Source organism: Hyperolius riggenbachi, chromosome 3, assembly GCF_040937935.1.
Source record: "Hyperolius riggenbachi isolate aHypRig1 chromosome 3, aHypRig1.pri, whole genome shotgun sequence".
Taxonomy (NCBI): domain Eukaryota; kingdom Metazoa; phylum Chordata; class Amphibia; order Anura; family Hyperoliidae; genus Hyperolius; species Hyperolius riggenbachi.
Window position 1 is genome coordinate 160,437,032 of NC_090648.1, and position 27,682 is coordinate 160,464,713.

The window sequence follows — 27,682 nt, forward strand, 5'->3', positions numbered from 1 at the left end:
AGCCCTGGGCCTAGCTAATACAGTACAATACCCCACTCTATATACATGCCATGAACTTTGTATTAAAAGTTATAGTAAATGAAATTACATTAACCTTGGGATAGCCATGGACCCAGCAGAGCCCACAAACAGCCTAAGAAGTTGGCCTTTAGCACTGTGAGTACTGTCACTGATATTTCCTGGTTGGTTAGACTTCTGGTTAGTGGAGTTCTGGATAACTGGGACTCTACTGCACTGGCTGGATGGTGTAATAGTTAAAGAGAATCTGTATTGTTAAAAAAAAAAAAAAAAAAAAAAAAAAAGTAAACATACCAGTGCGTTAGGGGACATCTCCTATTATCCTCTGTCACAATTTTGCTGCTCCCCGCCGCATTAAAAGGTTAAAAACAGTTTTAAAAAGTTTGTTTGTAAACAAACAAAATGGCCACCAAAACAGGAAGTAGGTTGATGTACAGTATGTCCACACATAAAAAATGCATCTATACACAAGCAGGCTGTATACAGCCTTCCTTTTGAATCTCAAGAGATCATTTGGGTGTTTCTTTCCCCCTGCATCTCTCATGCACTGAAGTGACAGGCTGATCGTTTCTTCCTGCAAATAGCTCTGCCTGTGTCTGTAATTCCTCAGTATGTGAAAGCCCAGCCAGCTCAGAAGGACGATTTATCCAGCTTGTAAAAGATAAGAGAGCAGAGAGAAGCTGCCATAATCTAAATAACACTCAGGCAGTGTGCATAGAGGGGCCTGGAGGGGGGGTGCATAACAGAAACACAACACTGAAGAACTTGGCAGCCTTCCAGACACAGGGCGACAAGTCCGACAGGGGAAAGATAAGCTGATTTATTACAGAGATGGTGATAGTAGAAAGTGCTGCAGTAAGCCAGAGCACATTAAAATAGGTTTTGGAACTTGTAGGATGGTAGAAAACAGGATGCAATTTTTGTTACAGAGTCTCTTTAAGGGCTCCGCCTCTGACACAGGAGACCAGGGTTCGAATCTCGGCTCTGCCTGTTCAGTAAGCCAGCACCTATTCAGTAAGGAGTTCTTTGGGCGAGACTCCCTAACACTGCTGCTGCCTACTGAGTGCGCTCTAGTGGCTGCCTCACAAGCGCTTTGAGTCCAACAGGAGAAAAGCGCTATACACAAAAAAAAAAAAAAGTATTATTATCATTATTACTGTATTGCAGTCAGTGAGCAGAAGATTTCTATCAGATGTACATACTTGGGTACCACCAACCTTTACACAACTGGTTATAAGTGAGCATTTGGATGGAGATAAACATTTGCTGCATTAATATGTGTGGACCGTTTACATTTTGTCTAGTAAAAAAAAGTACCAAAATAGTTTCATAACTTATCAAACCAAGAACAGAAACTGTGTGAATACCGGCTAGGTTTTAATAATGAGTGTATACACAGACAGTGTCCTTACACTAACAGTCCAACAAGCAGTACGGATCAATCCTCTGCATAGATACCTCCTGTACGGTACAATCATTACTCTATTTATGTGGGGATTACTGGGCTGGTGTCTGGCGAAGGGAGATGAAGACAAGTTTAGCCCATTTAAGAAAGATTACGTGCTTTTGGTCAGAGTTGATAACGTTACAGGCAGGGAACACACTTCACTGTTTTCATGCGCACTTAACTCATGCTAATCAATGGGCTAGTTCACACTTAATGTGTTTTTCTCCCGCAGAAAAAAAACTGACATTAACCACTTAACGACCGCCCACTGCACAGGGGAGGTCGGAAAGTGGAAGCCCTAAGGGCTCTTTCACATTAGGGCAGATTTTCTGTGTTTCAACGCAAAGGGTAAAGTTTGCGTTACCCAAGGTGAAATTAAAGTCCATAGACTTTCATTTTAGCTTTCACATATAACGCAGCCTTTTTGTGCGTTGCGTTACACTGCACCCAGGCGCAGTTTTTCGGCCGACGCTAGCTTTATGCGTTACAATGTTAGTCAATGTAAAACGCACACTATGCGCGTTTTTAATCCGTTAACGCAGGCAATCAGTCCCAGAATGCAACAGAGGAACAATGTAGAAAGTTGAAAACTTAAAAGAAAAAAAATTACCTGCGTTTTTCTATGTGCTGTAACGCATTGAAAACGGATTAAAAACGCACACTCACTGCAGTGCAATGCATATCAAAACGCATACAACAAAACGTATGCTTTGAGCGTTCTCCAACGCAAGCTCTGATGTGAAAGAGCCCTAAGGACCAGCTAACGCACAGAGGCGGCGGTCCTTTTAGGGGCATGGGCGGAGCAATCGCGTCATCCGTGACGCGATCCTCTGCCGGGGATCGATGGCCGGGCATTTAGCCTCCAGCCCGCCGGCCAATTAGCAGCGCCGGCGGGCGGAGGAATACACAAATTCGCCCAATTAAAGTGTATAAGGCACTTTGTTAGGTAAACAAAGTATTTTATACACGCTTCCTCCTCACCTCGTGGTCTCTTTGTTCCAGAGACCACCAGCGAGGAGGAAGCACTAGTGAGTATACACCACACTTTTTTTTCACACAGCCCCCCTGATCTCCCACCCCAGCCTTCAGACCCCCCCCCCCCCCCCGATCACCACAGCAGACCCCTGCCAGCACCCTTGCACCCCTCTAAAATCCCCCCACTTGTCACTAACTATCGACGCTTTCCCTTAGATTAGGTCCCTAACTGCCTCCTAATCACCCCAACCCCCCCCCCCCCACACACACCATTAGATCACCCCCAGACCCCATCCCAGACTACCCCCCTGTATACTGTATACATCTGTATACAGCTAGCTTATCCCCCTGATCCCCCCTCTGATCACCTGTCCATCACCCCCACCCATCAGAGCAGACCCTAACTGCCCCGCGGGGGCAACCGATCACCTGCCCAGACCCTCGATTGCCCTCAATCCCCCCTCCTGATTACATCCTCTGCGCATTGTTTACATCGGTCCTGCCCAGCAATCACTAACTGATCTTCGATCAGTTACCCCCTGTGTCTGCCTCTCATCAGATCAGACTCAGTCTGCCCCGTGCGGGCTCCTGATCAACCCCCACCCCCTCAAATCGCCCTCAGACCCCCCCTAATCACCTCCCGAGTGCATTGTATTTGACTGTGCTGTGATTGTATTTGATTGTGCTGCAATTGTATTCGATTGTGCTGCAATTGTATTTGATTTTCCCGTGATCTGCTTCGATTGTCCCGTGATTGTTTGATTGCCTCTGAGACCCCACTTCCCACCAACACCAACCCCCCCCCCCCCCCCCCCCCCCAACCACCACCCCCCATCACCTTCCGAGTACATCAGATTTGATTGTGCTGTGATTGGATTCGATTGTGCTGTAATTGTATTTGATTGTCCCGTGATCGGCTTCGATTGTCCCGTGATTGTTTGATTGCCTCTGAGACCCCGCTTCCTGCCACCCCCAACCCCACCCTCCCCCCCCCCCCCACCACCACCTCCAACCACCACCTTCCGAGTGCATCAGATTTGCTTGTGCTGTGATTGGATTCGATTGTGCTGTAATTGTATTTGATTGTCCCGTGATCGGCTTTGATTGTCTCGTGATTGTTTGATTGCCTCTGATACCCCACTTCCCACCAACCCCAACCTCCCCCCCAACCCCCATCACCTTCCGAGTGCATCAGATTTGATTGTGCTGTGATTGGATTCGATTGTGCTGTAATTGTATTTGATTGTCCCATCTTTGGGGTATTTTCAATAAATGTGTATATGCCCTTCCCCCACCCATCAGACTTGCTCCCTCTTTCAACACATTCAAGCAAGCCCTCAAAACCCACCTCTTTATGTTGGCCTACCCACCTCCTACCACACAGTAACTCTCTAAGGAATATTTAACAGCCCCCCCCCTAGTGTTTCCACCCCTCCCTTTAGATTGTAAGCCTCTGGCAGGGTCCTCCACTCCCTAGTGTAATCTACAGGATCATGTGCTCCTGTCCTATGACAGCCTGTACTTGTATTACTGGGCCTACCTAACCAGCCCATATTGCATGATCATGTATTTTGTGCAATTTGTATGTATAACTTTGTTCTATGTGTATAACCCTATGTATGTCATCCTTGTATCATTGTATATATTTATTGTCCAGCGCTGCGTAATATGTTGGCGCTTTATAAATACAATAAATAATAATAATAATAATAATAATAATAATAATAATAAATTTACAGTCCTTGGTGTCTGCTTTAACGGAGGCGAGTCCACCACTTCCTCCCAGCAATTTTTTGAAAAATTTTATGTAATTTTATCCTTCTGGCGCCTCTGTTCACCTACCAATATATTTGAGTCCACCCCAGGTGGAGGGATGATCTACCCCAGTGTTTCTCAACATTTTATTAGTATGTACCCCTTTTAAAACCCTGTACTCGCCAAGTACCCCCTAGCATAGTAAACCTTATCGCAAGTACCCCTTGACAAATGTATGTATGTATCATATTACATGATAATTGGATCGAAACAATTTACAAGCATTTACTATTGCTTTTATTTAGCTAAAATACTAATTTGGTGTTGTTTAAATGGGATTTATCATTTTCTAAAACTCTCTAAATTTGTTATTCTTGGTTAAGTATAGCAAGCCTGAGTACCCCCTGGAACCATCAGAAGTACCCCCTGGGGTACGCGTACCGCACGTTGAGAACCTAGGATCTACCCCCTTTCTTCCTATCTACAGAGAGCGACTTCTTAATCCTGAGTGAGGACAGGTCTAATCTCCTCACCTGCCTAATGAGTGGGGACCTAGGTGGTAACCCGTGTTTGTGAGTATTACCATCTCACTGTTTCATTTATCCAATCAATTTTGACATACTACACCATATTGGGCTCTCGATTTCTCTTTAACTTTAGATTTGATTGTGCGGTGATTGGATTCGATTGTGCTGTAATTGTATTTGATTGTCCCGTGGTCGGCTTTGATTGTCCCGTGATTGTTTGATTGCCTCTGAGACCCCACTCGCCACCGCCCCCAATCATCCCCCTGTTACTATCCTAGTGATCTAAAAACAGTGATCAGTGAAAGCGGACACTTTTTTATTATCACTAGTGTTAGCAGTTAGGCCAGTTAGCTAGGCCCCTTTGTTCGGGTCAGAAAGTAAAAAAAACATTTTTTTTGACAAAATTCATGTCTTTTTTGATGAATATAATAAAAAGTAAAAATCGCAGCAGCAATCAAATAGCACCAAAAGAAAGCTGTATTAGTGACAAGAAAAGGAGCCAAAATTAATTTAGGTGGTAGGTTGTATGAGCGAGCAATAAACCGTGAAAGCTGCAGTGGTCTGAATGGAAAAAAGGGTCTGGTCCTTAAAGGGGAACTTCAGCCTAAACAAACATACTGTCATTAAGTTACATTAGTTATGTTAATTAGAATAGATAGGTAATATAATCTCTTAGCCACCCTGTTTTAAAAGAACAGGCAAATGTTTGTGATTCATGGGGGCTGCCATCTTTGTCATGGGGGCAGCCATCTTTTTGGTTGAAAGGAGGTGACAAGGAGCAGGAGACACAGTTCTAACTGTCCTGTGTCCTGATTAACCCTCCCAGCTGCACACGCTAGGCTTCAAATGTCAAATTCAAAATGTAAAAAAAAAAAAAAATGCACCAAAACAGCAGAAAGAGAACAACAACATCAGAAATCCCATCATGCTTTGCACAGCATCAGGGGAAAAAAGCCCGGGCAGTTTTCTTCTGTGCAGCTAAAAATGAGGCTTGTATAAGAGAAACAAAGTTCTGATGCTATGAAACTGTTAAAGAAACACCAAGCCTTTTCAGTGCTGCTGAGTCGATTTTTAGTCCGGAGGTTCACTTTAAGGGGGGTAAAGCCTGCGGTCCTCAAGTGGTTAAGCATGATAATTCTTCACATTTTGTCAGTTTTCTCTATCAATTGCATTAGCTGCTGAGAAAAAAACGCGCACAGATGATTTTTCTACATACAAAAACACACACAGTGTGCAGAAAACGCAAGCAGAAAACTGAAAGACAAGTGTGTCTGTGACAGGAGAATACAAAACAAGACAGACAGTATAACAGACTTGTGTACAGGTTTTTTTTGTTTTGGTTTTTTTCCCAAAAGACAAACAAAAACAAGCTATTAGTTTTTAGACTGTGTGTTCTGAATACGGCACACCTCCATTCCACTAGAATTACACTTTACTGATGATCTCTCTTTTGCATGGACATAAAACATACTGAAAAGGCCAAATGGGTTCTGCTTTAAAGCGGAACCGAATATATTTTTTTTATTTATTTTTTTAGGTACTTTTCCGTTACCCGGGCGCAAGTTTAATAGGGCAAAGTAATGTGTTCTGTGAGCCGATTAGCCGCCAGCAACTTTAATAGGGCAAAGTAATGTGTGCCGTGAGCCCATCGTTATCCGCCCGCAAAGTGTCCCGTAAGCCCGTCATTAGCCGCCCGCTGCTCTTGAGAGGCCAGTGCTGCCGGTATATATAGGCAGGCAGGGCACAGGATCACCAGGAAAAGGGAAGTAAAGGTCGCACATCAATGATTGGGAAAATGCGGCTGTGTGTCTGACTCCCCGTGCCAAATTTTACTCAATGTCCCTGTAAGCCGAACCCGCAGCAAAGCTCTGCCTCCTCTCCTCCTCCTCCCCCCCCCCCCCCCCCCCGGCTAACAGAATAGTACCCATTTAATTTAATTTACAAATTAAGCCAGCGGCAGTGTTAACAGAATATGCCGCCTGCCTCCTCTCCTCCCCCTGCCTCTCTCCTATAGAACACTGGCAGCCAGGGGGGGGGGGACCCGCGTGTTCCCCCCAAAGTCGTTTGTCGCAAGAAACAAGCAGAGCGGGGAGGCTGCAGACATTGACAGGAACAAACGGCAGGACTCCCTGCCGCGACACGTATGTCCCCGGCTGCCAGTATTGTATTGTATTGTATTGTATTGTATAGGAGAGAGGCAGGGGGAGGAGAGAGAGCCGAAGCCGGCGGAGTATTCTGTTATATTGCCCTATTAAAGTTGCGCCCTGCTAATGGAAAAGTACCTTTAAAAAAAAAAAAAAAAAAAACACCTTTTCACTTACCTGGGGCTTCTGCAAGCCCCTTACTGCTGTCCTGTTCCACACCGGTCTCTCAACGATCCTCCGTTCCCCATTGCCAGCTAGTTTCAGTTTTGCAGACCAACCACTGCACCTGCGTGGCTCTGGCAATGCGTATCCTTCGCGTTCCTGTCCGCAATATCGCTGTTGCTGACGGAAACTCGGAAAAAAGGATATGCTTGGCAGGGCTGCGCAGGCACACTGGCCCCTTGACTTACAAGTTGAGGAACGAATCTAGCTGGCGGAGGATCATTCAGGAGCGCCATGGGACAGGACAGCTGAAAGGGGCTTGCAGAAGCCCCAGGTAAGTGAAAATGTTTGTTTAAATAATACCTTCAATTCCGCTTTAAGAATGATCAATAAAATCCTGAAGAATTGGTGACCATGGAGCACCAACGTGTAACAGCTCAGGTAATGTGTTTTTCACAAGTGTTGGAAATGAAGCTCCTTGATTTATGAAGTGTTATAGCAGTTATAGTGATTTGGAAGAGCCTGCTGCAAGTTATTTTCATGTTTTATTTAAACTTTAAACTAGATTTCTCCACTCAGAAACATAGATGTCAGTAATCTTCACCGGGATTTTAAGGAAAGTTATATCAATATATTAACATGTGTGGCCTCCTGAGAGAACAACACTTATCAATTACATTGTTAAAATAAAAAACAAGAAAATCTTATTGTAAATTAGATTTGTCAGGCCTGCACAGTGGCTGCAGCCATCATGTTATTTACTGCTTGAATCTATTAATATATGAAATACGTAGGAACTGGAAGGGAAGCCATTTTTATGAAGAACCATAAGCTCAGTCACGTACATGACAAAATGACATGGAGTTACAGTCTAAGAAGTGGCACCACCTCTTTCTTCCTCACAAAGGACATTTTTAGAATCTGCGTAGCCCTAAAGTGGACATGTATTTACATTTCATTAGTCTGAGACAACGCAATGAAAGTTTAGAACATCTATTTAGTTCTTTTTCCCTGAAGGGTAGATTTCCTCTAACCACCTGTTCCACATGACTGTGTCCAGAACAGGAAGTGAGCAGTGTTCTCATAAGAGAACAAAGTCAGCAATCAAAAGCTTACAGATATGCTAAAATGTTCCTTACCCACTAATACATGTAACTATATAGCTGTTTGTGTACCCATTTCCTGTTTACAGGAATAAAGGGTACATTTAACTCAAACACCAAAAGAGGAAAGCCAGTAGAGGTTCTAATCATTAACCACTGTATAGAAAACCATGCATATTACAGAAAAAGTGCCACTTTCAAACCAGGACATGTCTGGGCTAGGGGCATAGGGCACCTTATAATAAAGGATATCAGAGCTGCCCCAATGCTTCACTGAGCGATCCAGAGTGCTGGATTGTGTCAGCTGAGTACATTAGTCTCATCTTTACCCACCCGCTAGAAGCTGCTCCACTGTGCGCCCTTCGCAAGATGTCCGAGAAAACGATTTTTTTTTTATAAATAGGCCGCATCAGACCCATGTCTGATGACCATAAACTTGTAGTAATATGGCTACATATTGAGTACTATAAACTCAACAGGATTATGAGCACATGTAATACAGAGTGTAGAGGAAGAAATGTGAGCCACATGACAGCAGCATCATATATGTATGTATGTTAGCTACGTAGCCATGCACCACTGTGTTAGGTGCAGGGCAAGGGAATTACAACAGTAGATGAACAGAAATACCAATATTTTAATTAGTAAACTTCCATCAGATATATCAATTGTGCATGAAGCCATTTGTCTGAAATTCCATTTTAAAGTATGCTGCCGACAGCAACATTCATTATCCTGCTGCAACTCTGGGCTACTTTTCCAAGGGCATCAAAGGAAAATACATTTAGCACTTGTATTCAAAGCTCCCAGTCCGGCTTTCCGTTCAGGCAAGCAAAGGTCTTCAGTCTATTCACACTTCTCCTGCATCTACACATGGTTGCTGAGCTCCTGAAACAGCACACATTTCTGTGCCAATATGGGAAGCTGTTTATATTCTGCACTGCTTACCCTCCACTGACAAAACACACAGTACTGAGCTTCTTGTATACAGAGACCGTTAGCTCAGTCATCTGTTCTCTGCCCATCTAGAAAGAAAGAATGGTATAGTAGGTGGACATTTACTCCTGGTTTGCTGGTTCTCCTTTGGCACATGTGTGCAGGCTCATATGAACTATATATTGTTATAGCGCACATGTGACTTTGTATCTATATGACTGGCTGCTCAACATCTGAAAAGTAAGAGAAAAAAAAAAAAAAGCACAGCATCGCCCAGCCCAGACATCTCCATATACTGTATGACATCATCTGTCATGAGGAACATGAGGAACATGAGGAACATGAGGAACATGAGGAACATGAGGAACATTATCTAAACCAGCATGGGATTTTCATTACCACAACAGTATTTGTTTAGTGAGATCATCGAATATAGGCATATAACTTAAAGGAAACCTCAGAAATAGTGCTTATGCTGTGCAAAATACAATGGAATGAGTCATTTCAATTTAGGCAAGGATCAATGCAGACCCTTATCCACAGCCTAATGACATGAGGTATAGGCCTGCATTACGTGGACAATACAAAGAGCTCATGACAGACAAATGCACATTTCCCTGCAATTAGGTTAACAAGATCTAACTTGCAAATGGTTCTTTGGGTTTTCTATCCAAAGCACAAGAGTCCCACTAATGCGTTACAAATTAAATAGTATATCCATTCAATTACAGTTATCTACAAACAATTAGACCAATTAAGTTTCAAGTAACTGTAGCTGATTATGAGGATAAAACCTTATAGTAGTTACCGGGAGTGAGCCTACTACAAAGTATATAGAAAGGAGAGTGTGAGCCATGTAATGCATGACCAAGAGAACACTAAAGGTGGTCATAAACCTATAGATGGCTACCAGATTCCACCATCAGGTCTTCCCCCATCTAATTTGCTCACCGCGGACAATGCAGAGTGTTGGCAACGGAGCTTACACTCACCTATCCGCTGATGAACTCCTCATTTAACACATTCAAGCAAGCCCTCAAAATGCACCTCTTTAAGATGGCCTACAAACCCCCTACCACACAGTAACTCTCTTGTGAATATTTATTCCACAGACCTACCTAGTGTGTCCATTTCCCCTCCCCTTAGATTGTAAGCCTTTGGCAGGATCCTCCCTTCCCTACTGTAGTCTACATGATCGTGTGCTCCTTTCCTATGACAGCCTCGTACGTGTATTACTGGACCTACCAAACCAGCCCAAATCGCATGATCATGTATTTTGTACCGGCTTGCTGTATATAGCTTTGTCCTATGATGTATAACCTTGTTACGTTACATCAGTCATTCTTTTTTATCATTGTATGTATTTATTTTACAGTGCTGCGTAATATGTTGGCGCTTTATAAATACAATAAATAATAATAATCCTGAGTCCTCCCTCAGTCGCTGCTGGGGTAACTGGAATATGTACCCCAGTGGCGATGGAGAGGGGACATAGGAGGAGCATGCCAATGGACGAGTGTGATCTTTGCTGCAACACTGTTTGGGGAGCACATTTTAGATGGGTGGGAGACCTGAAAGGGGGGGGGGGGAGGGGGGGGAAACAGGTCTGTCTGTCATCCTGAAATCTACCGAACTTCCACTTCTTTTTTGACCGAGATCTTTCCAGCCTGTATGAACGATAGTTGGGAATCGATTTCAGCTGGAAATGTACCCAAATTAAGATTTGACGGCCACGTTGCAGCATCAATCAAAATATATCAAGTGTATGGACATCTTACTCTGCAAAACACAGGTAGTAAAAGTTGTAAAAAAAAAAAAAAAAAAAAAAAAAAATAATATGAATGCATGCAACTATGACAACCTACTTTTTGCTTTTAAACCTTAACGTCAATGTTAAAACTCCACTGCAGGTACAAATTTTTTCCTAAACTCGTATAAAGTTGTCACAAAAGATTAACGGTACAGGTACAGTATGTGTCAATAGCAGGTGCAAGCACTGGTAACCAAAACTACTGTATATTATTCAAATGCAAGCCTGTATAATGAACAAGAATTAAAAAAAAAAAAAAAAAACACACACACGCGCTCTATTTCCAGGCGCCTTTATTACATGAATACATAACGGAGGGATGCTCAGAGACCTCCTACTTCTGGGGAATATAATGACAAATGAATGATTTTGCTGGGTCATTATTCCCCTGAGCAGAGTTTGCTGTAGAAGTAAAATGGGCATACAATCTCTGACTGAGCTGAGCATAAATGAGTTGACTGGGAGACAATTATCCATGCCTGTATGTAGCTTCATGCTGCACTGTCTCCACACCTCCAGAACAGATGTATTGATTATATGCTTGTGTATCATGAAATTCTGTGAAGTAAATCCGCACACTATAATCTGGCCTCAGACAGTGGCTGAGAAACACTTCAGTAGACTAATATGTGCAAACCTGATTTGCAACACTCCATTGGCATTGTGGTAGGAAATTGAATTTGCTAAGTAAATGAAACGGGGTCAAAAGCATCTTACACGTCAAGCACTCCACTTCTCTGGAATTAACCATGTAGCAAACTAATGCTTGCTGCCACTGACTGAAGAATCACATATGCTGACAAAAAGTCATTCTGAGCCTGAGCTAATATGTCCCCTCTTAAAACACGTCCTGTTTACAAGAGTTCCTGCTATAATAGCAGATGCCAAACTGTGGTTACCGCTATCTGTGGCTACCACTCTATTTGCCCCTATTTGTAGCCAAAGTTCGCATATCAGGCCCACTATTACAGGTGTGCCCTTTTAAACGTGTATTTTTTCCCATATTTCCGAACCATACAATAGCCAACGTCCAGGGGAAAAAATTACCTCGGGAGGCCAGAACCTGTTTTGGAATTTTACTGCATTTTGTGTCCACAGCGAGGACATTTTCCTTCACTTCCAGTTCATGGGTCTCCATGGCTTCAATATGAACCCGAAGACAGATAAGGAGGGATAGCATTTTTATGGGGCCTGTTGAGAGAGGGTCAAAAAGGTTGTTTGCCAACTCTTCTGAGCTATCAGTATTTTTTTTTCTTACCAACAAAAAAAGTTCAGATAAGCTGAAGAGATAACACATTTTTAGCTTGTTTTGTATTGACACATTCGTAAGGTGGCAAGAAGATCCGTGCACAACCGAAATGGTCCAGGACATCTGCCACTAGATAGTGGTGAACATCACAAAAACAGTGGAGAGAAGTATTTATAAGTACTTCTAAAATTTGTGAGGACAAGCTAGTGGAGCACCACATCAATGGAAGTCAGTGGGTCTACTTTTGCTACTTTTCAAATAATGGTACCCAAGAGGAGGACTAACAGCTGGTTCACATTCGTCGGCAAGCATATTGCAAGCAGGGATATTGGCAAACGGCTAGTGCAAAGTTACCCTATGAGGATGTTCCCACAGCAACGCTGCAATTTGTTTTTGCAAAAAGCACATTCTTTTGCAAATCACATTGAAAATCGAAATGAGCAATACTTAAGCAATTGTGTTTTACAGTGTGAATCAGGCCTAACAGTATGGCAATTTGTATTCAATGCAAGTCAGTGAAGCCTGGGATTGTCACTGGGATTGCCACTAAGATATATATATATATTATATATATATATATATATATATATATATATATATATATATATATATATATATATATATATATATATATATATATATATATATATATATATATATATATATATATATATATATATATATATATATATATATATATATATATAGTGGAGGAAATAATTATTTGACCCCTCACTGATTTTGTAAGTTTGTCCAATGACAAAGAAATGAAAAGTCTCAGAACAGTATCATTTCAATGGTAGGTTTATTTTAACAGTGGCAGATAGCACATCAAAAGGAAAATCGAAAAAATAACCTCAAATAAAAGATAGCAACTGATTTGCATTTCATTGAGTGAAAAAAGTTTTTGAACCCTCTAACAATAAAAGACTTAATACTTAGTGGAAAAACCCTTGTTTGCAAGCACAGAGGTCAAACGTTTCTTGTAATTGATGACCAAGTTTGCACACATTTTAGGAGGAATGTTGGTCCACTCCTCTTTGCAGATCATCTCTAAATCCCTAACGTTTCGAGGCTGTCTCTGTGCAACTCTGAGCTTGAGCTCCCTCCATAGGTTTTCTATTGGATTAAGGTGTGGAGACTGACTAGGCCACTCCATGACCTTAATGTGCTTCTTCTTGAGCCACTCCTTTGTTGCCTTTGATGTATGTTTTGGGTCATTGTCGTCCTGCATTTCAATGGTAGGTTTATTTTAACAGTGGCAGATAGCACATCAAAAGGAAAATCGAAAAAATAACCTTAAATAAAAGATAGCAACTGATTTGCATTTCATTGAGTGAAATACGTTTTTGAACCCCTACCAACCATTAAGAGTTTTGGCTCCCACAGAGTGGTTAGACACTTCTACTCAATTAGTCACCCTCATTAAGGACACCTGTCTTAACTAGTCACCTGTATAAAAGACACCTGTCCACAGAATCAATCAATCAAGCAGACTCCAAACTCTCCAACATGGGAAAGACCAAAGAGCTGTCCAAGGATGTCAGAGACAAAATTGTAGACCTGAACAAGGCTGGAATGGGCTACAAAACCATTAGCAAGAAGCTGGGAGAGAAGGTGACAACTGTTGGTGCGATTGTTCGAAAATAGAAGGAGCACAAAATGACCATCAATCGACCTCGCTCTGGGGCTCCACGCAAGATCTCACCTCGTGGGGTGTCAATGGTTCTGAGAAAGGTGAAAAAGCATCCTAGAACTACACGGGAGGAGTTAGTGAATGACCTCAAATTAGCAGGGACCACAGTCACCAAGAAAACCATTGGAAACACATTACACCGCAATGGATTAAAATCCTGCAGGGCTCGCAAGGTCCCCCTGCTCAAGAAGGCACATGTGCAGGCCCGTCTGAAGTTTGCCAATGAACACCTGAATGATTCTGTGAGTGACTGGGAGAAGGTGCTGTGGTCTGATGAGACCAAAATAGAGCTCTTTGGCATTAACTCAACTCGCTGTGTTTGGAAGAAGAAAAATGCTGCCTATGACCCCCAAAACACCGTCCCCACCGTCAAGCATGGGGGTGGAAACATTTTGCTTTGGGGGTGTTTTTCTGCTAAGGGCACAGGACAACTTAATCGCATTAACGGGAAAATGGACGGAGCCATGTATCGTGAAATCCTGAACGACAACCTCCTTCCCTCTGCCAGCAAACTGAAAATGGGTCGTGGATGGGTGTTCCAGCACGACAATGACCCAAAACATACAGCAAAGGCAACAAAGGAGTGGCTCAAGAAGAAGCACATTAAGGTCATGGAGTGGTCTAGTCAGTCTCCACACCTTAATCCAATAGAAAACCTATGGAGGGAGCTCAAGCTCAGAGTTGCACAGAGACAGCCTCGAAACGTTAGGGATTTAGGCCTAGTGCACACCAGAGCGGTTCGGCTGCGTTTTGCGAGCCGCTTGCGGGTGCGGATCCGCTTGGGTAATGTATTTCAATGGGCTGGTGCACACCAGAGCGGGAGGCGTTTTGCAGAAACGCATACTCCCGGGCTGCTGCAGATTTTGGATTGCGGAGGCGTTTCTGCCTCAATGTTAAGTATAGGAAAAACGCAAACCGCTCTGAAAAACGGCACTTCAGAGCGGTTTGCCAGGCGTTTTTTGTTACAGTAGCTGTTCAGTAACAGCTTTACTGTAACAATACATAAAATCTACTACACCAAAACCGCTACACAAAACCGCAAAACGCTAGCTGAAACGCTGCAGAAAAATAAGAAAAAGCGTTTCAAAATCTGCTAGCATTTTGGGATCTGCTAGCGGTTTTTGGTGTGCACCAGGCCTTAGAGATGATCTGCTAAGAGGAGTGGACCAACATTCCTCCTAAAATGTGTGCAAACTTGGTCATCAATTACAAGAAACGTTTGACCTCTGTGCTTGCAAACAAGGGTTTTTCCACTAAGTATTAAATCTTTTATTGTTAGAGGGTTCAAAAACTTATTTCACTCAATGAAATGCAAATCAGTTGCTATCTTTTATTTGAGGTTATTTTTTCAATTTTCCTTTTGATGTGCTATCTGCCACTGTTAAAATAAACCTACCATTGAAATGATACTGTTCTGAAACTTTTCATTTCTTTGTCATTGGACAAACTTACAAAATCAGTGAGGGGTCAAATTATTATTTCCTCCTATATATATATATATATATATATATATATATATATATATATATATATATATATATATATATATATATATATATATATATATATATATATATATATATATATATATATATATTTATTCCTCGACTTACGAACGCCGATACGAACGGCATAGATTCTGTGTTTCCGTGGGGACAAGTCAAAAAATTTTACAAAAATTCAAAGAAAAAATGGCTTTTAAACTGGTATAAGCAGGTACAGAGGGCAGATGTGACACAGCGGGGGGACACTGGAGGCACAGAGGAGGTACAGGGGACAAAGATGGCACAATGTTATGACTTAAGAACAGATTCAGGTTAAGAACAAACCTTCAGTCCCTATCTCGTTTGTTAACCGGGGACTACCTGTACTGTATACAGTATATATACACAGTACTTCTGTTCTCCAATTTTTAAGGCCAGATCACCAGGAGACAAAAATATGCTAAAGGATGTTCTTTTTGTCTTGCATGAAAAAAAAAAAATCGCATTCCAGTGTTAGCTATCTCCTTGAATTACATTGGTTTTCAGTTGTAATTTCACATGTGGGAAAATGCACAAACTGGGGCTTTATTTTAGAAAATATTCCCGTTAGTCTTGCATTCCCCTTCCTTGTGTCCACTGCCTGTTTACCTCACACCCTGTCAGCTAGAATAGGGTGCAGAGCATTCCAGATCCCCTTTGCTTTATTGTTCTGTGTTATTGGCTGGACTCAGCTTAGTCCCATTTCCCCCCTGGCTGTTTACACAAGGTATAATTTGTAGTAATAAGCAAATTCTGTTAGGCCAGACCTCAGTGGAACTTCAGGAATGTGCTGCTCTTTGGTTCTGAGAGAAAGAATGTTCTGCATTACCATAGCGTTTGCCATGCTTTATATCTCAGCCTGAGGGTGGTAGCATGCATCACTGTGTATTGTACATTCTATGCTTCCCTTTTGTTTTATTGAAGGAACAAACTAAAGTAAAAAAGCCACAGAATATGCACACATTCTAACAATTTTTAAGTATCAAAAGCTTGTGAAACATAAGAAAACAATTTACATGGAAGATCAAACCTGTTGGATAGTGAACTTAACAGGACACCTAGAACTGCGAGGGATGCGGAGGCCATATTTGCAGGGCTGTGGAGTCGGCACAAAAATCCTCCAGCTCCAACTACTCCATTTATGATTCCATAATCATACTGAATGTAAAATAAAAGGCATTTCACTGCTGCCAAAGCTTAGGAATCTTAAAGCTACATTAAGATGGTGAAAAGTCGCCTGAAAAGTACCTTGACCGTGTGGTCCGCCCATACAGTGAGGCATACATTACCATACAAGTATGCCTCACATCCAATATAAACACGCTAATGCAAATGCACTACATGTAGTGAAACCTGCCACACTGCGTTTGCATTTCTCCAAGCGATGCACCCCCATAGTATGAAAAGGCCCTAAACATTGTTTGAACCCTTGCTGGAGACCAGGGTTCAAATCCTGGCTAAAGCCAGTACCTATTCAATAATTCAGCTATGTGCAAATGTTAGCATTATAATTATTGTTGTTAAAACACACCCAAACACACACACACACACACACACACACACACACACACACCCTAAAGGTGCGTACACACATGCGACTATAGTCGTTTGTAACGATCGTTCCCCGATCTTTACCAACGACGATCGTTACAAAAACGAACCAACGACTATTAAGGCAAACGACGAACGAGGCAAATCGCTACAAAACAAAGTTCTGTCTTGGCGGATTTTTACCACCGACGATCGTTAGCAAAGTAGTACATCGTTGGAAACGGTCGTTCGTACTAGGCTTGACATGCGCATTTCACTTTTTCTCCAAGGAACTTTACAATTTTATGCGCAGGCGCATTAAGTGCTTTTACGTGGTGTAACGTTCGTTCTAACGATGTGATCGTTACACACTTTTTACAACTAACTTTACTTCGGTCGTTCTTTCGTCAATTAAAAGTTCGTTCGTCGTCCTCAACGAACGATCGTTGTCGCATGTGTGTACGTGCATAACACACACACATCACTGCATACACTTTTCTCACCTAACCACAGCAATGCTACTGGGGTCCTGGCACTCACAGAGACCACAGTAGAACACCCATGTGTAGTATCCCAAAAACTGAGAGAACAGTAGAATACAAGTTAACAACCTTTAGTAGGAGACACTGGCCCATAAGCAATTATAAGGAAGAGTGCAACTTTAAATTATCATACGAAGCAGTAAAAAAAAAAAAAAATTAAAAAAAAAAAAAATGGATAGCTGTAGAATGAGAAGATTTGTTTCGCTCATTTAGATATGAAATACCCATGGGCATGAAGTAGTTAATTGACAAAAAAAAAAAAAAAAAAAAAAAAAGATAAATTGTCCCTTCCTAATGGCTGGAGGACATATGAGCATTTCACATTATGCTTATGAAAGATAGGAGACGTTCCTCACATAAATATTAGATTACGTCTTATTTGTTTCGATCTATATCAGGTTCAGGCATTATTATATATTTAGTCTCCTGTAGGAGAGAAATCAATGCTCCTGTCTGTGCAATGAACATAAAAACTAAGATAAAAAATTCCTTATCAAAATAATGACAGAGCTGTGATTACTGCAGTATGATTAGACTCACTTATTTAAAGGACCCAAGAGGTACCACAAAGCAGCCACTAAGTAAACAGAGACTTCTCCCAGAATGATGTGGAAAGGGGGCCCATGTAAGTGAAACCGTCCAATCTTCAGAGTACGATCTGAAACAAATGACCTGCGCATCTATTGATCTATTTTCCCAGAATCACAAGGCTATATTTGCATTTAAGCAATCATTAATTTGTCTCAGAAAGAGCCAGATGATTCACTCTGGTTATATCATCTCAAAGCTTGAATAACTTCATCACTGAAGAAAAAACAAAAACAAAACAAAAAACAGATTTTTGGAAAACAGTACATAATTCTTAGGGGCAGGTTTATATCTGAAATATAATACAAGAGTATGTATTTATTGCTGCACTACCTCTGTTATTAACGGAGTTAAAGTGGGATTGTCCTCCACAAAATCAAATTGTTTACTTACTGCTCTGTGTTTATTATGCAGTCTACGTCCTGACCCTGCATTGCAAGCATTCCAATATAATCATAAATATTTCTGCTGTGATGAATCTTACCTCAGTCAGCCTGGCTCTATTCTGGTACATAGCCAAGGAGAAGAAAGCTTGTTATCTCCCCTCCCACATTTATGCTCCTCACTGATTGGCTTAGGGCAGTGTGACACAAGTGTGGACCGCTCTGCAGAAGCTCCTGAAATACAATCTATGCTATGCTCAACATGTTTTCAATGCAAACTGGATATGACAGTGCAGTTTCTAGGAAAAAAAAGGGAGGAAATTACGCCAGGTTTGGCTTCAGACAGAAGCAGTAAAGATGGAAAATGCCTGGAACAGTTTTCTCTTTATTTATTATGTGAAATTCACTGAAACGTGAACAGTTCAATACATATGTTATGTAAGTAGAACAAGTATTTATCTACCTATATAAGTGCTTTTTTTCCCTGGGATAGTATGGCTGTCTATGCTGCTTTAAAACTCAGCCATAGTATGTTTTGCAGCAGTATTCTTCATCCTGCCGTATAGTGTTTTTTTTTTTGGGGGGGGGGGGGGGGGGGCGGGTTCTGCTGCACAAGGGTTTTCAAATTTATAAAGCAGTGATGACTGAAATGAGTGCACAGGCACTACCATCCTGAAGGGGACAACGCCAATGCCAGATGCTTCTTCCTGTCAGTTATTACATCATTACCTATGCGTCATCATAGTCTTATTACTACGGGGAAGCTATTCAATACTGCAAGGCTTATCCTTGCCATCAGCAATTTCATAAATACTATGAAAAAGTGTAGGAAACAATAGTAAGTCATTGCTATACAGTATCAGTGTTTTTGTTGTAAATCGTCCCTTTGGCATCACAATCACCATAGAAATCACTACACAAACCCCTTATTTACATTTTACATGGCTTTTACATCATTTTGACTTAAATTCCCCACTGGGAAAATATCAGCTTTAATGTAGATCTCAATTTCAATTTCTCATACATAACAGCCTAAGCTCAGATATTATTATTATTATTTATATAGTGCCGACATCTTCCGCAGCACTGTACAGAACACATGGTCTTGTCACTAAGTGTCTCTCAGAGGGGCTCACAATCTAATCCCTACCATAGTCATATGTCTATGTATGTATAGTGTAGTGTATGTATCGTAGTCTAGCACCAATTTGGGAGTAGCCAATTAACTTATCTGTATGTTTTTGGGATGTGGGATGAAAGCGGAGTGCCCAGAGGAAACCCACACAGATACGGGGAGAACATACAAACTCTGTGCAGATGGGATTTGAAAGGTTTTATTAATGTGCTGCTTGAACCACCCTGATATTAAAAGATATACAGCACATCAAATTTTCATTTTGTCTTCTGTCTGGCCAGAAACACATTCTTGTGTCATACAGGAGACAAACCTGTATTTGAATACCCACTTGGTATATTACCATAAAAGCTCTTTAACAGAGATCTGAAGATTTAGTAGGGCCTGGGGTGTTGGAAATTAACACATGTAACAAAGTCTACCTCTGCCAGTGTGTACAGAAAAACAAACCCTATTGTCTAAGCTGCCTGTACTATTGTCTCAAATAATTCACATGGTCACTCTGGTTCAATCTGGTTTTCCCCCATCATCAGTGTGTATATAAGATTCAGTTGTAAATAAAGATTTTAGATGCTGTTCCACCAACTTGAGTGTTTGTGGTTCTCTGTCTCCCAGCTGGAGAGAGAGTATTCACTTGGAAAGGGGAGAAATTTAACCTGGGTTGCAGATCTGGATTCTGCTAAATCATCTTGTAGCTGCCTCCAATGAAATTGAGCTAACAGGATTAAAACTACGGACCCAGCGCTGCAAGGTGAGATTTCTAACCACTACACCACTGTGCTGCCCACAGTCATATGAATATACTTTTTTGCTTAGCCCTTGCTTATTTAGAGCATTTTATCACAGGGAGATACAGATGAGCTGAGTTGAGGGTCCTTTTACACTAGCAGATCGCTTGTGAATTGCAAAACATTAGGTAGTGTAATGCATAAGGGCTCTGAATCTGACATAGACCTGGGTTCAAATCTTGGCTTTTCCTGTTCAGTAAGCCAGCAGCTATTCAGTAAGCAGTTCTTGGGCGAGACTCCCTAAAATTGCTACTAAGTGCGCTCTAGTGGCTGTCTTGCAGGCGCTTTGAGTTCTGTCAAGAGAAAAGCGCTATACAAATATAGGTATTATTATTACTTTTTAACACTAAAGGGAAACTATGCAGGAACATTTCCATCTGTGCCATGCGTTTGTGACACAATTTCGCAAATGTTGCTCCTGCTGCATTTTTAATGTGCTTGAGCTTCTGTAAAACGAAAAAAAAAAAGCACAGGAAAAAAAAATCACAAAGCAACTTTGGTGCTATGAGATTTTTTTTGCGATTCAGCAATTCAGATTTTTTTTTCCTACCATTTTTTTTGTGCCATTGCAAATCGTAAACCCACCACAACCGCGACATACACTTAGGTTGCATTAAAATCGCGGTGATGAAAAATGAGTGAAGCACAACTGCATCACATCGCAATCATGTTTTACAGTGGAAAGGCCCTTTTCACAACAATATTTGTATATATGGCAGTGAAATGTGTTTGTTAAATATAGATAGTAAGGATGTTGCCAAGCTCAGCTTTTGCATATGCACATCAGCACAACAGAATGCTGCAACATGGTGAATGCAGGCAGGTTTAACAAAACATTCATGTTTCCCAAATCTGAACTTACATGGTGAATGCAGGCAGGTATTCATGTTTCCCAAATCTGAACTTACAGTGTTTCATTACATGTGAGAAAGTGAGTCGTGGGGAATTCCACCCTCCTTAACCCTAATACCTGCACCCCAATTTTAAGCATCAAGTTTTGCCCCATAAGCATGGACAGTGCTCTCAGAAGTTCAGCTGCACAGGGGACATTATTGCAGTGTGACATAATACCTCATGTACAACATGATAAACGAAAGAAGTTTTTGCTGTATCGCTTACACTGTCTCTTGTGTAGTGAATATTGAACTCTACTTGGTAGTAGTAGCAGTGATCTGCCTTCTTCATTTGTTACTGCTTATTTACCGAACCTATGATGGACGGCTATTGATCTTGTCACCGATAAGTGTCTGGTAGGGGAGGGTGGAGAGAAGGGTGGGAGAGGATTTTAGAGAGAGAGCCTTTACTTTCTGTAAACGACTGCACGGAAATTGGAACCAGCAGAGAATTGATTTCACCATCTCAGCCATCAACCTGGGCACATCTGGCCATCTCTACAGTGTTCAGGAATTTTGTATGTGGGCAGGGCAACTTCATGTAGCACGATGTAAGTGGTGCCAGTGATGTCACATACAACAGTGCTCCAATGGCAGTCGTGGCACAAGACACCATTTTCAGGATCTGCTTTTAGTAAGGTGGAAGCATGGGAAAAGAAGAAGAACAGGTATACCCATTCTAGACCCCCCCCCCCCCATGCCCATCTACTTTCTGCTGCTACCTCCAAAGCTCTTGCCAATCCAGGATCTCTTAACCCCAGTAATGGGCCATGTACCCATTCAGCAGTCGGAGGGACATGCTGGTAAAGAGGGGGTACCTCATACATTTAGCGGGGGAAGGAGTGATTGAATCTGACAGATATTGACAGGGAAAAAAAAAATCAAAGTGTATGGTCACCTCAAAACTTCGAGTTCACACCTGCAGTCTTATCTCCGTCCAGTGCCTCTCTATTAAACGAAAGTGTAAAAAATAAATATATATATATATATATATATATATATATATATATATATATATATATATATATGTGTATGTATATATATATATATATATATATATATATATATATATATATATATATATATATATATATATATATATATATATATATATATATATATATATATATAAAAAAAATGTTAATCTCATTAAACTCCCCCTCTTGTGTTTAAATAATCAACCTGCCTTACTAGCAATAAGAAATCATTTCACATGCAGGGAGAAAGCGGATAGCATGAAGAGACTATGCTGAGCTGCAATGCTAGCCACAAACTGTTAAAGGACAACTGAAGAGAGATGTATATGGAGGCTGTCGTGTTTATTTCCTTTTAAGCAATACCAGTTGCCTGGCAGCCCTGCTGATCCTCTGCCTCTAATACTTTTAGCCATAGACCCTGAACAAGCATGCAGATCAGGTGTTTCTGGCATTATTCTCCAATCTGACAGATTAGCTGCATGCTTGTTTCTGGTGTTATCCAAATACTTCTGTAGCCAAACAGATCAGCAGCACTGCCAGGCAACTGGTTTTGTTTAAAAGGAAATAAACATGTCAGCCTCTATAGTCTTCTCACTTCAGTTGTCCTTTAATCTTCCAGCAGCAGAAAGAGGTGGAAAGGGGGCAATTCCAAGGGTCATAACCTGGTGGCCAAGCCAACAGACGCTAAATGAATCCATCGCCCACGAGGGGTGGCAACCCATCATCCCTTGCAGAATGCTTTGGAGAAGACCCATGGCCACTTAAATGTTACGCCAAAAGAGAGCCTAGTGCCTGTGACAAGGCCAACAGTGCCTCCTTCTGTATACAATTCTCCATAACTCCAAGCCAGGCTGGTAGGATAATTTTTTGCTGTCTGATGGTCTCCAGCCACTGAGGATAGTATAAAGCAGGCCTATGGCGCCTGAGTAAGTGGGACAGTCCTGTGAGTCATACTTCCAGAAGCTCTCTATATCTTTATATTTAATATGTATGTTACGGCCAGAACCCGAAGTGTGGCCACTTCACATTCTGGCCAGCCACTTCGGGTTCTGGCCGGCCAATGTGCGAAGTGGCCGCAGTAATGTTTACGCCGTCTCGCTGACGGCCAAATTGATGACAACTTGCTTAATTTAATGAAATATAGCTGGCGGTAATGTAATAGATGAAGCCGCCGGCTTTCGCACTGCCTCTCTCTTCTCCCCCCCCCCCCCCCCCCTCTCTCTCTCCTCTCCCCGCCTCCCATACAATATACATAGCAGCCGGGGACATGCAGCCGGAAAGTCGTTCGTTGCAGCAGGGGCAGCAGAGCGGGGAGGCTGCAGACATTGCTTCTGCCAGCACCCACTCTGCAGGAACGGCAGGATTCCCCTGCCGCGACGAACGACTCTCGGGACACGCGTGTCCCCGCCGGCTGCTACTTATTGTATGGGAGGCGGGGGGGGGGGGGGGGGGGGGGGAAGAGGAGAGAGGCAGTGCGAAAGCCGGCGGCTTCATCTATTACATTGCCGCCGGCTATATTTCATTAAATTAAGAAAGTTGTCATCAATTTGGCCGCAGCGAGACGGCGTAAACATTACATTTCTAACATTGGCCGCTGCGCTGCGGCCACTTCGCACATTGGCCGGCCAGAACCCAAAGTGGCTGGCCAGAACGTGAAGTGGCCACACTTCGGGTTCTGGCCGGAACATGTATATCAAACAGGTTCTGCATACCTAAACATTAACTTACAAATCACACTGCTATGTAATCTGAGGGCTGGTGCACACCAAAACCCGCTAGCAGATCCGCAAAACGCTAGCAGATTTTTAAACGCTTTTTTTTATTTTTATGAGGCGTTTTGCGGATTGCTGCTGCGGTTTTCAGTATAGTAGATTTCATATATTGTTACAGTAAAGCTGTTACTGAACAGCTTCTGTAACAAAAACGCCTGCAAAACCGCTCTGAAGTGCCGTTTTTCAGAGCGGTTTGCGTTTTTCCTATACTTAACATTGGGGCAGAAACGCATCCGAAATCCAAAAAATGCCTCACCCAGGCATTTTTCGTTTCTGCAAAACGCCTGCCGCTCTGGTGTGCACCACCCCATTGAGATACATTGACCAAGCAGATCCGCAGCCGCAAGCGGATCTGAAAACGCCCAAAAAGCCGCTCGGTGTGCACCAGCCCTTACTGGTCACAGCTATACAATATGTTGCATCTATCATGGGGGCTGGCATCTTACTTTCTGCTAATTGCATTACCTGCATCTGACACTCTTTTTCTAACTAATGCTGGGAATACACGGTTCGTTTCTGCCGTGCGTTTCTACTCTCAATCGTTTTTGCCGCTCAATCTCAGCTCTCGATTCTTATCGTCCTCTTGTTTTTCTTATCTTTTTCCACTCACTTCTATCAGAAAACGATGGGCCAAAGAATCGAAAGTGAGATTGGACATGTCGGAAATTTTCTATTGAACCATTTTATCAGCTTAAAAACGAACTGTGTATTCCCAGCATAAGAGTGTCAGATCTACATTTTGCAGCACGTCCGACCAATTCATGCGACCAATTTCGGCCAGAAATTGGTCGCATAAGTGATCGGGCATGCACTTGGCTGCACAGATTTTCATCCAGTTCGATTATAATAATAAGTGGCCTGATCGATGGCCACATTTACATTAGGTGATGAGGGGAGTCAACTGCAGTAAGTCAACAGGCAAGAAGTGAAAATATCTGAGGATTGGGATATCAGAGACAAAGTAGAGGTATGTAGCTAATCATGCTTCGGAAGAGAAAATGCAAAGCTACAATCTATGGGTCTTTTCCTTTGATGTCCAGTGGAAATCTCACAAATCTGTCAACACTGGACTGGATTAACAATTACAGGCAGTCCCGTACTTACAAACAGGTTCCGTTCTGGGAGACTGCGTGCAAGTTGAATTTGTTTGCAAGTTGAGTCCTGTGTTAAACAAGGTGAAATGTGGAGAAATAATTTACTTTTGGACAATTCTGAATTTTGGACATACAGTGCAATTAATGTTTTTTGGTTGCGTTCAATGAGCAATTTTCCCGCTAATCTCTGAAGCGCTACAGCTTTTCAAAGTGCTAGTGCAATTGTAACGATATGGCAGTGATCTCACTGCCGCGATTTCCGCTGATTGCAGATGTTTCACAATTAGCAGCAATCGCAAAACGCGTTGCCCGCAGCATTTTTCTGCGATTCTAAAGAAGCACTGATTGCGTTAATCAGGATTCGCGACAGTGTACAGTGATTTTACCGTGCTAATCGCTGTAAAATCATCTGCGCAAAAAGACAGCGTTAAGCGATACTGCTTTGCACTTTTAAGTGAGAATGGGTCCTAACAGTTGCGCTTTGAGTCCTATGGGAGAAAAGCGCTTTACAAATGTTATTGTTATTATTTATCACAATGACATTTACTAACAAAAAATATCTAATAAAAAAGCAGTACTATATAATTTGCCAAGAAAACTTAGTATCTCTGAAACTTTGTAATTTGAGTTGTTTGTAAGTAGTGGACTGTCTGTATTAGCTAATAAGAGGTTATGGTCAGATCAAATTATAGTGAGGGTTATTGAGAGGTATGTGACTTTATGGTGGTGTGGTTGCAGTCACCGTAGGTTGCAGCGAGAGCTTTTATCTTTTTTATCTTTTATCTTTTTCAACCTTTAATATAATATATAGATAGCCTGAAAGAAAAAAGTTCCTAGTGCAGTAATATAAAAATTGTTCCTGAATCCATTCCAGGTTTGTTGGATCACTTATGATACCCCCTGTGGGGATTTGCAGGGGTTATACAGGTTATATAGTAAATCAGGCTCAAAGTCAAACAAAATCAGGCCAGTAACATTAGTAATGTAACTTGCTAGCCTTTGTCCTTGAATCTTTGGAATTCCTGTGCAGGCTCCATGACTCTGAGGACAAGAACAGAGCTGAAAGCGTTCCAAGTGTGAAATACACAGCCACAAGCCTTTTCTTCCCAGTAGGGAAAAAGAAAACTCTTGTTGGGTTTAGTATCAACTGTACTCCTGTTAGAAATAGCTTTCTGTCCTTCAGCTTAGGCTAGAGCAGTGTAAACAGCACTGAAAATTCAAGGATTTGAGAACAAAGGAGCTTGTTTCTGATCCCATACAGTACTAGTTTATAATCCAATTTAAAGAGGTAATGTATATAGTACAATCCAGTAGATTCAGGTTACTCTGCCTCTATCTACTGTATACATTGCTGTATGTTGGTATGCCCTACCAGTGATGTGTGGCCTAGGCTTATTAAATATGTGGAACCCCTAACACCCGCCCCCCACCCCCCTAAAGATCTTTCTGGGAGATCAGGTATATTTTCTACTGACTTCCAGAAAACAAACAGAGGTCACCTGACAGGACTAAAGGTGTCGCCACCTGTGATACATTTCTGAATGTAAATTAGGACGAGTAAAGATTTTACAATGGGCAAATAATGACTGAATAATTTATAATGCAATACATTACTTACACTACAGTTCCTCCGTATAAATGAAGACATCTGTTATTCTCTTTTTTTTTTAATGAGAAGAGGTAAAATGGTTTTCTCAGCTATAAACCAAGTGACCTTATACTCTCCTACCACTCTGATGGTCCTGCCACCACTGGCACCCTACCCCCCCCCCCCCCCCCCCCCCCGGCACTTACAGAGTGTGCTGGAAGGGGATATGTATGGTGTTGCAGAACGTGGCAGGCGAGAGTAAGTGGGGAGAACACTGTCCTCGTCCATGGTTTTGCTGATTCAATCTGCCAGGCTGATTGCTGGCAAAGGCTGCTGTACACATGCTCGTTTCTTGGCAGAGGCAGCTGTTATCGGCGTGTGTACGAGGCTATTCCCATGCCAGTGCTGTCATTTCCCTAAACAGGGTTCTCCTTAAGGTGGCCATGCACTGGTCGATTTGCCATCAGATCGACCAACAGATAGATCCCAACAGATGAAACCGATCACAATCTGTGAAGCGGCCACTGAAACCAACCCCCCCCCCCACACACACACACACACACACACACACACACATTACCTGATCCGGCTGGCGGGAGTCCCCCTGTCTCCGCTGTCTTCTTCTCCGCGCTGGGCTCCAGGGCTCCAGCTTCACTTCACATCAGGGGAAGTTTAAACAGTAGAGGGTGCTCTACTGTTTAAACTTCCTGCCGGGACAGGAAGAAGTGAAGCCTGCCGGACTCGGAGCCCAGCGGAGAAGGAGCAGTGGTGACATCGGGGACACGCGCAGGCGGAACAGGTAATGTGTTGTTGCTATATTGCGTCGTCGTCGGACATTCAAACACCGCTATCAATGCACTCCCGACCCGCTGGCGATCGAGCAAAATCTTCTGCACAGACAGGAAAAATCGATTTCGGACGTAAATCGATAGTTCGGGCAACGTTTGCGCAACGATTTAACAGCAGATTCGATCACAGTAATCAAATCTGCTGTATATCGGCGGGAAAATTGATAGGTCTATGGGCCCCTTAAGGGTGCATATACAT

General features: G+C 42.2%; 1 protein-coding gene and 1 long non-coding RNA gene across 2 annotated transcripts in view; one reads left to right on the plus strand and one right to left on the minus strand.

Annotated features, from left to right (window-relative positions):
- KLHL25 (kelch like family member 25) overlaps positions 1 to 27,682 on the minus strand; it is a 65,229-nt gene that overhangs the window by 30,847 nt on the left and 6,700 nt on the right. The gene's annotated exons all lie outside the window — the stretch shown is intronic.
- The window catches only part of LOC137561203 (uncharacterized), a 46,283-nt gene continuing 38,711 nt past the window's right edge, over positions 20,111 to 27,682 (plus strand). The window contains exon 1 of the long non-coding RNA XR_011029925.1: positions 20,111 to 20,274. This is a non-coding gene — a long non-coding RNA (uncharacterized lncRNA). The remainder of the gene's footprint in view (positions 20,275 to 27,682) is intronic.